Genomic DNA, 13,857 nt, shown 5'->3' on the forward strand with positions numbered 1-13,857 from the left:
TTTTAAATAACGATATTTAATATAACATTTAAATTTTAATCTTTATAATTATTTTATCATTAAATTATAATCACTTCTATAAAAAAAAAAATTATGAATGAAGAAGTGGCCGTAGAAACACACATAGAAACTTATTATCAACAAATAAATATAAAAAAAAATTTTCATTTATCTTTAACAAAATTTTAAATTTTCACAAATAAATTAATAAAGTGAAAATATATTTTAAGATATATTTCAAAAAAATTAATTAAAAATAAAGCATATTATAATTTTTAAAATTTCATTTATAAATTTTAAAAATATATATTATCAATATATTAAAAACAAATTCATAAATATATTCATTATTATATAATTAAATCAAACAAATTAACTAATAAATCAATATATAATTAGATAATTTAATATAAAATTAGATTAAATTCATGCGTAATAAAACTTAAAATGAAATACAAAATTTCATGTTTTGAGAATAAGAAAAATAAAATTGTATGAAGCAAACTAACTTCCTTATAAAAGTAACACTTTGGATTGTGATTGCTGTTAAATAATTAAGGGATATTATATTATAAATTAAGATCATCGTATTTTTTGAGGCGCAATAGTTGTGCAAATTTACTGACTAATTTGAACTACAAATAAAATATCTAAACCAAGAAGCTTCTTTGAAAATTTAGGAGTCATACATCAATCTTTGACGAATTTTCTGGGGTTATTTTCTACATGAAGATGGGATGAAAATTTCCATGTTGCACGCTTTTTCTTTACAAAAGTTAAAATTTTTGAATGAGGGTGATAGCCAAATTTGAACAAGTCAAAGTTATTTAAGTGGAAAATTTCCACTCAATCTTCAATATAGAAAATAACCGCATAAAATTTATCATAGGATTGATGAATAGACGAGTAGCTCTTGAAATCTGAATGAAACTTCTTGGTTTAGATTTTTTTTTTTAATTTTTTTGAAATCTAACTAATAATTTAGTCAAACAAAATTATTTACATCTATCAACCAGTCAAGGACTTTGGTTATCAAATCGTGTAGCTTTAAATTAATTAATTTATGGATTTTTTTATAAAATTTATAATTATATTCAAGCACTAGGTTCATATAAAAAATATACCAACCAATGACCATATTCATTGTTATATGATCATATGGCTTGTCACATATTAAACAATTTTCACCAAAAAAATAGAATTAGTGCATTACGTATTATAATTATTTATTCATTATAAGTTAATTATTCAATTACTTTTCACCATTTATTTTTATTTTATAACAATTAATAAAAACTAAAAAAATAAAATATCCCAACATTCCTTATTTATCTTATATCTTCGACATTAAAATAAAAAGAAATAATCTTTAATTTTTATTCAATAATTAAAATAACATATGAGATAAAAATTCGAATCTCATCATCTCATTCTCCAATCCCATTAAATAAAAAAAATTAAAAACAAGTAAAAAAAAAAAAGGGACGTCGGGGTTATGCAAAAACAAACTCTAAAATGAACATAAGCCTAAAAATTATCATATGAAGGTGGATTACCTTTACTTTGCAATCATTCTCTTTTACTACATAGCTTCAAAATTTATTAATTCAATGATTAAATTTTATAATCACTTTTTTAATTTATAATTTAATCATTAAATTGTTAAAATTTTCATATTCACTCATTTTTATCCTCAAAGCCTAAAAGGCAATGTCTAGAGCAGTGTGCTTTAGCCATTATTATTTTTCCAAATTGTGGGCCAAATTGGGTCTAAGTGCTTTCGCTTTCGATGCAGCTCATATCCAATTCCCTCTAGCCTCTTGTGTTTTGGACATTTGAAGTGACAAAGGTGAAACAAGACATGAGAGGCTTGGCTTTTCGTGAGTTGAAAAAGTAACGTAGATAATTAAGCATTTAACCTCTAATTTTTATTATAGTTTTATAATTAATTAATTATATTAAAAAATTATATAATAATTCATTATTTATAAATATATTTTATATACAATTTTAATAAATTTTGTATAATTTTAAATTATAATTAATTAATTATAATATTATAATTATAGATGATATCTTTCTATTACTTAAAGCTCATTTAAACAATGAAACATATAATTTTTACGTGATTAAAGATATGATGATAAAATTAATTATTGTAATAATAAAATTGAATAATATTATAATAAATTTAAAATTAATAGTGTGAATATTTATTTGAGAGCTAAAATTAATAGGGAAAAGTGAAGGGACTAAGCAACAAGAAAATTTTAACTACAATGCTATTTAAATGCATTTTACCATCTAACTGAAAGCTAAAACCCTCTTAAAAATATGAAAAAGTTTAAATAAATCCTTAAACACTAACCAATAACTTTGAATTCAGACAAAAATCAGATAAAATAAAAGTAACTTCGAATTTTTTTTCCAACAATTATTAGCTTTCTAAGAAAGGCAGAGGGGAGGCCCCTTCTGTTTTTGGTGCAAAATTCATTCGCTCTTGCTCTGCTTACATGATTATTATTTAGTACCATACGGTGGCTCCTTTCGGTGAGAATTGTCTTTTCCTCGCTAAAGAGAGGCAGAGAAGGGCCCTTCTGTGTTTGATGCCAAATCTGTTGCTCTTCCACTACATACAGTACAATTATTGTTAGCAATACATAAGCTAAAAGGTAAAAAAAAAAAATTTATAACAAAAATTAATAATTTTTTGATTTTTTATTATTTTATTATAATTAATTTAATTTTTAAATATTTATTTTATTATTTGAGTTTTTATTAAACAGAAATTGATTAATTATTTACATCAATTTTTGTTTAATTAATGTGAAAATAGATATTAAAAAATTTTATTTGATAAAATACATATCTAAGAATTTAATTAATCCAAAATAAAAAATTTTTGAAACTTAATTAATTACAATAAAATATAAAAAATTGTAATAATTATTTAAAATTTTTTAAAGTTTTTTATACCCCTTCACCAATTATATATACATTTGCCATCAGACTCAGTCAAAATTTTTAATTTTTGCAAAGAAATAGTATGAACATGGAAATTTCCTCCCATTCTTCAAAAGATGAATGGAAGTATGGCTCCTGAAATATCAAACAAACTTCTTATTTTACATATTTGTTTTTGAAATTCTAATATATTTCGGATAAATTTAAATATTTAATATTTAATTTAAATTAAATTTAATAAAAAATAATCTGATTTAAATTAAATATTATATTTTCAAATCGAATTTTTATTTTTTTAATTTTTTTCTTAGCCCTATAATCTATTAGTACAATAAAATTATTATTATACACTGACCATTAGATCCAGTCAAAATTTTTAATTTTGGAAAGAAATTGTGTGAAACATAGAAATTTCCTTCCAATCTTTAAGTAGAAAATAAGCAGTTGAATGATGTTGCAATTATAAGACATTCTCACTCAAAATTGCTTGTAAACTGTTAGTGATATCAATATTAAATAGGCCTTCTATCATTATGTATTTAAGCCTTGTAGCAGCATTAAATTAACAAGGGTTAAACTCTCCATAATTCTAGAGCAATAGAACCTTGGCCTTTGCTATATCGCCTCATATTGTTCAAGAATTAAACGTCGGTAAGCTTTAACTTGGGCGGATTGACCAAATTGTCATTGGTTTAATTATCCACAAGTTTTTAAGTAGATTTTTGTCAACTTGGGAGGGATAGAGTTTTTGAGATTAAGCTCGTTGGACTCCAAGTTTTGGTCCAAATTTGCCAACGCAATCATCAATAATTCGACTCAAATTTGGGCAATGCGCTTGACATAGGGATCTATGTAAACTACTTTTTTGGGCCATAACTTACTGCTCAAAAAGACAGCGGTAAATGGATCAAAATGAATGAATTTTATTATTTCACGTTTAATTAATTAATGAATTTTAAAATATTATTATAATTAATTATTAATTTTAATAAATGAATAAAGATTAAGTATATTTATGAATTATTTGTCAAATGCTTTTTTACATTGTTACACTATAAACGAATTAAATATAAATGAATCTTATTATATTTGTGATTTGTTTATTTAATTAATAGATTTTAAAATATTATTTATGATTATTTAATAAATTTGATAAACAAACATGAATAAACAGAAATGAAACTTATTCGTGGGTTATTTATTAAACATTTTATTTGTTTACACCCATACTAAAAAATTATTTTTGAGATGCCAAAAGTCATGCGATTTATTTGTTACTAAATTCTTAATTTCAATCGACCTCTAATAATTTCAAGCACCAAAAAAATTACCCTTGAGAATGTTAACAAGTTTTTATAAAATATCCGTCAATATGGTAACCTAAAGTACCAAATTAAATTACCTTGGCAACATTAACAGGTGTTTATAAATACCCATTAATATGATTTAAAAAAAAAAAATACTACTTCCTCCGTTTCAAATTGTTTGGTGGTATTGGTTTTCACTGAGATTAAAATATATATTTTTTATTTTAATGTATTTAATATTAAAATTAAAATTTTTTTTATAAAATTAAAATTTCATAATTTTTAATATTAAAAAATTTTAAAATCAAAAAAAAGAATTTTAAAATATAAAAATAAGGGTTTTAGATATTTAAAAAAAATAATTGAGACATCATAAAACGAAAGATAGACAAAGCAATGGGGTAGATGGAGTATATTTAATTCAAATCTTTACTTATATTTTATTTAAAGGCTCTTGAACTGATATGAAATTAAGCTAAAATTATCGTAATTCTCAAATAAACTTAATCATTGTTGGCTTTCTTTCCTAAAACAGAATGGAAAGGTTACTTTGAATCTTTCCTCTGCCTTTTAAGCTGCCTATAATTTTTGAAAAAGATTTAAATGAAGCTTTTAAAATAAAGTTTATGAGATTTTTTATTAAAAATCATTAAATAAAAATCAAAATTAATAGATTAAAAAATCTTATTATATATATTAATTGTATAAAACTTTTAAAAAATTAATAAATTTTGATACATTTTTAAATAATCATTTCTAATAAAAATTTTGACAGAATTTTTGTTGTTAAATAAATATTGATCAAATTAGAAGTATATATAATATTTTTAATAATATTTTGTACATATTATTGATTTTCACAATAAATTCCATCAATCTATCGATTTTAACTTTTTATTAATAAAATTTTTGTTAAATTATTTAAAAGAAATTCACAAACATTACCTAAAAAAATCTTCATCTAAATTTCGTCCATAATTTTGTGTTTAACCTTTCAAGTTGTTTGACCATTTTTGGATTTTAACGTAGTAAAAATCTAACAGCTCGGCCATTTTTAACAGAAAGATCATAAACCTTGTCTTAAAAAGCCCAGTTGTAAAATGTAACTGGGCGGCTAAGATCGGGCCTTGACTTATCATTTAAACTAGAATAGGTTTCCCCTTTTTCAAAATTGTTCATTTCAATTGTATATGAATATTTTAAACACTATATAAAAGTAATATGAAAAATATAAAAATGATGTAATTTAAACTTCATGTATTTGATAAAAATAAAAACATTTTGATGATTAAATATAGATTTATTAAAAATTTGTGTTTGTTAACTTTATAAAAAAACCCATAATCATGAACATCATACATCAAATATAAAACAAACATTTTGTCATGAACTCCAAGCCAGGATTAAAATTTTAAGATATTCACCAAAATTATTGTTAAGAGAACAATAGATAAAAAATTTATCAAAATTATTATATTAATAATAAAAATTATGTGATATGAATTCAATATGAAAACGACATTTTCAAAATAAAAAAAAAAAAAAATCCTCCCACCGTACTTACAAACGAAAGTTCAGCTACAATCAAAACTTAATCATTTTCTCAACAAATTCCTGCTTGAATTAGTTTGATGGAAGAAATATTCAGGTTGTTGAGGCAATATTTCTAGTTGATGATAGAATTGACAAGAATTTGACACAATTCTCAACTTAGTGGTATATTGTCCTATCACTATTGAAAAACTGTTCAAAATTAAGTATGACTTATACCATATGATTAGAAAGTCCAAATCAACTTTAGAATAAGTAAAGCAACTGCTCTTGATTGATTTTAATTTCATTTTCCTTTTATACTTTTTAATACTAATCATGATCAGTAATTTTGAATAATAATAATAATAATGATTTGCAAATATTTTAAATATATTTTTCTCTCTCACTTTTTTTTTCTACAAAAGTGAACAAACAAGCAATTAGAAGAGAATAATCGCACAGAAATCATCAAACATCATTAGAGAATAATCGCAATTAGAAAGTGGCCCTCTAACCAGAAATATCAATAACAAATAGATATGATTTGAATTTGATGATTTTTGTGTATTTATATCATATAAAATATTAAAATTTATACATTTATATTATATTTTTTGTAAAAGTTATATATTATAATTTGTGTTAAATAAAAAATAAAAAATATATTTTTTATTTTATTAAATATATATAATAATTATTAAAATTTTAAATTATGTTATTTATATATATTTTTCGTATCTAGAGCAATAAAAAAATAACCCTTTAACTATATATATCAATTACAAATACATATGAATTAGATTTCATAATTTCTATATTTATATAGTATAAAATATTAAAATTTATATATTTATATTATATTTTATAAAAAATTTATATTATAATTTATATCAATATAAAAATATAAAATATATTTTTTATTTTATTAAATATATAATAATTATTAAAATTTTAAATTATATTATTTTTATATGTATTTTTCGTATTATATTTATATTATACCAAGGTAATCTTAAATCTATTTGGATTAGACAGAAACAGTTGGAGATTAAACAAACATTGACATCAATCTCGTCTTTGCCCAAACTCTTCCCCGACAAAACCTTCACCCATTATTTAATTACTATAAGTCACCTACTCTGTTCAAAGTTGGTGGGCTTTTAACAACAGAAAATAGAAATTGGTGAGCTTCTTTCCTCTCCATTTTTTTTTTCTCAATCCTTAGACTTCACACCACCCTACCCCAAACCTATCACCAAAAGGATTGTTTTTGGTTGTCTTTCTTGAAGTGGGCTTTTGATAATTCCAATTTACATCATGGCAAAATCTACTTATATTAACAGTCCTGCATTTTATTTATAAAACATTGAATTTATAAAACATTGAATTAACAGTCCTGTATTTTGTTCCAATCATCCCAATGAGAGTTTAACAAAAAATTTGCCTAGACATATGATCCGTGTCTCTTTCACCATATTAATGCTTTTTTAAGGCACTAAATAATAAAATAAAGATCAACTAATATAAACTTTTATAAAAAATTCATTTAAAAAAAAATCTATCCAAAGCAAAATTATTACATATTCTTGTTCTTAAACAAACACCCCAACTATTAAAGCTTGAAATTTCAATTTAAGAATCTTTAATTTGAATAATGAGAAAGAAATGGTTTAGTTTTTGATAATACAGTGTTACATCACATTATATAATCTAAGATAATATATAATATTAAAAAATTATTAAAATCGTTATGCTTATACATAAGAAAACAAGGAATAACTATTTCTTGGTAAAGAATAATATATTCAAAATTTTAATTAAATAAAGTTCTTAAAATTTTAATCACAAAAAGAAAATTATGAAATCATATAGAATTCATTATTCTAGTCCTTAATCCTATGCTTGATAATTTTAAATATAGATGAAAACGATATAAAAAAAATATAAAAATAATATAATTTAAATTTGATAAAAATATAAATATGTTTGATAAAAATAAAAAAATTCATATTTCAAATATAAAAATGAATTATTATACGATAATTTTTATTAATTATATATATTTGACACAAAACAGACATAATATAAATATATATTACCAAATTTTTTATGCTTGACCATATAAACAAAGCCAAAATATAAACTCACCCATTATATTATCTAAATGATTGCAACCCTATATGTATGTTGCATTATTGATTTATTTGCATCTACTAAGCTGAAAATTACATTTTTGTAACCATATAATTTGTTTTTTTTGTCAACTTGTCTTTTTAGTACTTGAATGAATCGTAACGGGTTATTATTATTAATAAGTGACAAACGCGTCAAGTTAGCAGACACCACCACAGCTGATTCTACTAGTTGTGTGTGATTGATCCCCGCAAAAGTGGCTGTAAGATTCTCGTCAGAGAAGGAGAGGTGATGGGACATTTTGCGTGGGGCCTAAAAGTAGTGGGCCCTTGTCGGAATCCCTGTTGTTACTTCTTGGTTGGAGGGAGAAATCTTAAAAACCTCAGTATTGTGGGAAACCTTTTTTATGGCTTTGAGTGAGTAAAACTGGTCTGCTAGAAGTCTACAACATGCAAAAGGAAAAATCAAGCAGGAAAAAAAAAAGGATAATTGGCTAAATTAATGTGCAAAAGGTTAGAAAAATAGCGTACTTTGAGTCGCTTGATTGATTTTTCATTTATTTATAAAATAAAAATTTAAAAATTATATACAAAATAAGTAGTTTCTTATCAAATACATGATTTTATTTTTATATCATAATTGATATTATTTTATAAATTAAAGGTATAAAACGTTTATGAATTATAATTAAAAAATAATTCAAGTTTTTATTTTTTTATAAAATCAATCAACCTCTTCAATATTTATTTGCATTCAATTAAACTCTCATTTGAAAAAAAAAAAAAGTTAATACCGTTAATTTTTTTATCAATTAAAATAAAATTTTATGTGGCATTAATGTTAGTAGTTTAAAATGTGATATATTACACGTTAAATTAAAAGATTTATTTATTGATAAATAAAATTATTTTTTATATTAATTTTATTTATATTTTAAATAATTATGTTTGAATAGAAATAATTATTATATTATAATGATCATAATTATTTGAATATAAATAAATAATTATTCATAAAAGTTATAATAATACAAAATGTTATATCTATTTGAAGAGAAATTTATATCTATATATTTATTATAAATAAAATTTTCAATATAATTATTTTTATTTATTTTTCTAATAATTTAAAGACAAATATAAAAAAAAATATATTTCATATTTATGGAAATGCAAGAGAAAGAAATTTAGAAATGCATTGGTGAAATGTGAATTCTTGAAATAATTATGGACAAGAGAAATAATTCTTTATCATGATGTCAAATAAGTTTTTATTTAATTTTTATTCAAAATTAATATGTCATTAATTCATTATTTGATTCTATTGCATGAATCCAATTTCATGATTGTTTTTCATATTACTTAGGCTTTTGAAATTTATTGATTGTGCATTCAAAAGCTTCACTGGAATGGATTTTTCAAAATTATGGCTAGTATTAGTATGAAATTAATAGGGTGAATACATCGGCATGATTTATTTGTGAAATTTTATGTTAATATGTCAAACTAAAAGTTTGACCTACAAATTGGGTTAAATGTGATATTCAAGTTTAAATAGAAATGGCACATCATTAATAACATTAAAGGTTATTATTAATTACATATAATTTGAAGTCAATCCATCAATATCTTATTAGCCGTGTTTATAGATTTGAAAAGTTTTATTTTGGAATACCAAGAAGAAAGTAACATGGCATGCAATTAAAACAACTTAAATAAAGTTTGTTTTAATGCAAATAGAGATTATAAATAATTGCAAGGATATATGGGATTATTGTGTATAGATTAATTGAAAAAGGAAAATACACAAATCTCCATGGGTTTTCATAATTTCATGGTATGGATTTGCACTAGTCATGCTCCCTTAATGTGTGGATTTGATAATAATATTTGCTTAATTGTCTTAATCCTTGGAATTGATCATTAAATGAATTATCCATGGAAAAGGTGGTATGACTTTTAAATGAATAGTACTTTTTATCAGTTGGAAAATTATTTATTTATAAATAATACACAAATAGTTTTCTTAGTGGTCTTTGCATAAAAGTGATATTTGTTTAATTTTATTTGATAATAATTTTGGCTTGTATAAACGATCTACATCTCATGATTTTAGTTTTGAGATATAGTGAAAGTATTAAATTATATTTACTTTGAAAGCCATGAACAATTCAAAGATTTTGTAAATATGAAAAAAAAAATTTAAATAACAAGATGAATCCTATTTGACCATTTGGGTAATGGATATAGTTTTACTCATGGTAATAAATTGGTGAATGATGTCCATGATAAAATAGATTCATAAGTTTCCATGAGTTGGCATTAAAATCTCAAAAAAGATATTGTAGAAAGCATTAGTATACTAAATTTTTTTTTTTCAAAAGTAAGTATGTTTGACATCATTCTTATTAATTTATATTGTCATATTGAGTTTAAATAAAAGTTTTGAAACTTTTAAGAGAAAAAATATTAAAATATATAATATTTGCTAGTTATTTTTCATTAATGGTGGATTTGGAGGCCTTTTACTTAAAAAAAAAAATCAATATTGTGATAGTTAAATGGAATATTCTTTAATAAAAGAATGCATATTTACACATGGTGGGGGTGATAAGAATAAAAAGAAATAAAAATTACCTCTATAATGTTGTAAGATTTTAGTGTAATTTTATGAACAAATTATGCAAGCTAATAAGTTTAGTATAACTTATTAAAGTAAAATCATAAAAGGTCCTTAAATATCTTGAAAGGATTAAAATGACTTGGTTTTTTCATTGAGTTTAATCAATTGTACTAAAAGTATAATTGTATTAAAGATGTATAAAAATATAAAAATAAAATGATTAAAATTTACTGAGTATAGAATTGTAGTCACAACCAATACAATCTATTTTTTAAAATGACAAAAACGAGGTAACAATGTCTAAAGTATATAAATGATATGTAAAACAAAAAATTTTGACATATTAGCTTGGAGTGATTATATTATAAATTTAATCTCAAATGGGAATAATTACTATAAAAGAAAATTGAATTTTAAGATATTTGATTAGTAATACTATAAGTAAAATGGATTTAAACACTTACTCTTAAACACCAATAATAGAAACCCAACTTTGAAGTATTAACCTCTAATTATAAAGTTTAATGGGTAAAAATAAATTATTGTTATGTGTTTGTTAAGTACTATGATCCATTATGTGGGGGAGGATGGGTTTTTATACTTTTAATGGAGCTCGTTATTTAAATGTCTAAAGTAATAATGATATAATGAAAACTCTATCTATATAAACATAGAAATGACGCCATTTTAACAAGAAAAATTTGAATCTCTTTTATAAATGTTTATGAATAGGATAAACATATGGCTATAATATTATTAAAGTGGTTATAAATCTTTGATAAAAGAATAAATAAGTATTATATGTGTTATATTTTTACTTCTAACATTAGAAGTTGAAGTTTAATTTACGAACACTATCAATTTCGTTATAATTATAAGATATATACGTTAACTGAAGGTGTAAATCGAGAGTACTTTTTTATATTCATAATATTTATTTGTGTGAAATGTTAAAGATTAAGTACTAATATTTCAAACTAATGAAAGATTGTTGGTAGTTTAGAATATGATATATTCAACCTTAGATCGAAAGATTCAATTATTATTGAATAAAATTATTTTTTGAATTAATTTTATTTATATTTTAAATAATTATATTTATGTAAAAACAATTATTATATGAAAAATTATCATAATTATTTGAATATCAATTAATTATTATTCATAAATATTATAATTATACAAATGATCATATCTATTTGAATAGAAGTTTATGTCTGTTCATTTATTATAAATAGATTTTTCAATATAATTATTTTCACTACTTCTACTTGGAGAGTTTTGAAGTTTTGTTGTATCCTAAATGTATAATTATCTTTAAAAAAGTGTTCTTCACACTTCAAAACCAAAATTCTTTTCTATTATTTCTATTCTCTTATTTATTTTTCTAACAATAAAATAGATAAAAGTCACTCTCTAAGATTCCTCTAAGGATTCAAATTACTATAGTTTGGGGATTAATTGATTAAATTTATCATGAGACTAGAATTTCTTCTTTTTAAGAGTTCAATTGAGTCGAATTATAAAATTAAGGGTTTGCTTGATTGTAATAAAATATTAAAAGTATAAATAATTATTAAATTATAATTCAAGCGTATTTTTTACCCTTTAACCTATATTATACAAGTAGTTCCTTTTTTTTTTTTTGGCTACATAAATTCTTACTATATACAACAAAAAAATAACTCCTTTTTATATCCAATTTCTTATTCAAAGAATTTAAAATAAATTAGTATATCAAATTTTGACCATTAATCTATCGTCGTAGAACCATTAGATAAAATGGGACAGGCTATAATAAAAGTCAACTATAAAGATAATTAAGTTATTTTTATATTTGAAATTGTTAAAAATTAAACCATGATTAATTAAAATTAAAAATTCAGTACTTTATATCTAACCAATGACATGATTATAGACGACAATTAAATTATTTTGTTTCTATACTGAAACTATATTCAAACTAAATCTTCCAAATGCAAAGCATTTATATATGGATTATTGAATTTCCTCTAAATCAAAGTAATAGTTTTTAAGATTTATTTCATAATATAAAATTTTATTTTTGTACGAAAAATTTTGTGATAGATAGATTACTCCATTATTCAGATCAAGATAAATTGTGTCTTATCTAACAATTTAAAAATAATGACTAAAAATCATACATTCAAAATTATTCTAGGAAGAAATTATTAGCTAAATTCAAACTCAAAACTTTAACATATTAAGATGAATAATTTTTGTCAATTGAGTCGATCTCTTATTAGTTATAAAATCTTGAAACATTCTAGAGCTATGTAGGTTTCCCCTTTTAAAATAGGTCATAGCCAAGGTCTGGCCTCCTAACGTTAAAACATAACACCGTTGGTCATCTCATGACAAATCTAGGGTTGGCAGCCATGAGGCAATTTGAATAAGTCATAACTTAGAAAAGTACAAACTTGAAGAAGCTATGGTAAGTAGAGACTACAAAGGGTTTTTGTCTTCAAAAGAGACGAGTAGGTTTAGCCATTTGGATCAAACGTTTCGATAGTCAATTGCTTCTTTTACCTTGCTATGAAAATTAATCGAATGTTATTTTAAATATTATTGTTCATCTCAATCAATTATTTTTCATCTTTCTCATGTTTATATAGTGGTTTTTCTTTCTTTTTTTTTAGAAGATGCCATAATTTGAGTATAAAAAAAAAAATATAAATACTAAAATTTAAAATTTAAAATTATTTATTTTTTTTAAAAAATAACTATATAAATGAATTGAATTAAACTTTGTATTTTTTGTATAATTCTTTTGTTTCATCAATGGTAGTAAGTGATTTCTGCGGTGATTAAAATTTTCGTTCATATTTTACTGTCATTTATCATACAGGTCATTTGATTCCGCACTATTATGAACAATCATAAACTCGATTAGATTTTGATTTCAACATATTAAATAGTTATTTACAACATATCAATAGTCATAGAACAAAAAATGTGTCTACTAATTAATTAGCAAAGATATGAGATTTTTATTAGAATATTGTTTTTTAATAATTAAGATTCTAATAAAATTAAATCTTAATTACTTAAATTAAAAATTCAACACCAAAATTATTAGTTGTAAGAATATGATTTTAAGTTTTTGGAAAAATCTTGTAAACATATTCTAGGATTTGGGATTTGTTTTTTCATAATTTATAATTTTTTAATAGTATCTTCCTTTGGAGGTCTCCAATTAATTGTCCCTCCAACTTATTAAATTTTTTTTGTAAAATTATCAATTATTAATTTATTACATATAAATTAGAATTATTAT

The sequence above is a fragment of the Durio zibethinus genome, chromosome 12 (genome assembly GCF_047325235.1).
Source record: "Durio zibethinus cultivar Kanyao isolate XHJ-2024 chromosome 12, ASM4732523v1, whole genome shotgun sequence".
NCBI lineage: Eukaryota > Viridiplantae > Streptophyta > Magnoliopsida > Malvales > Malvaceae > Durio > Durio zibethinus.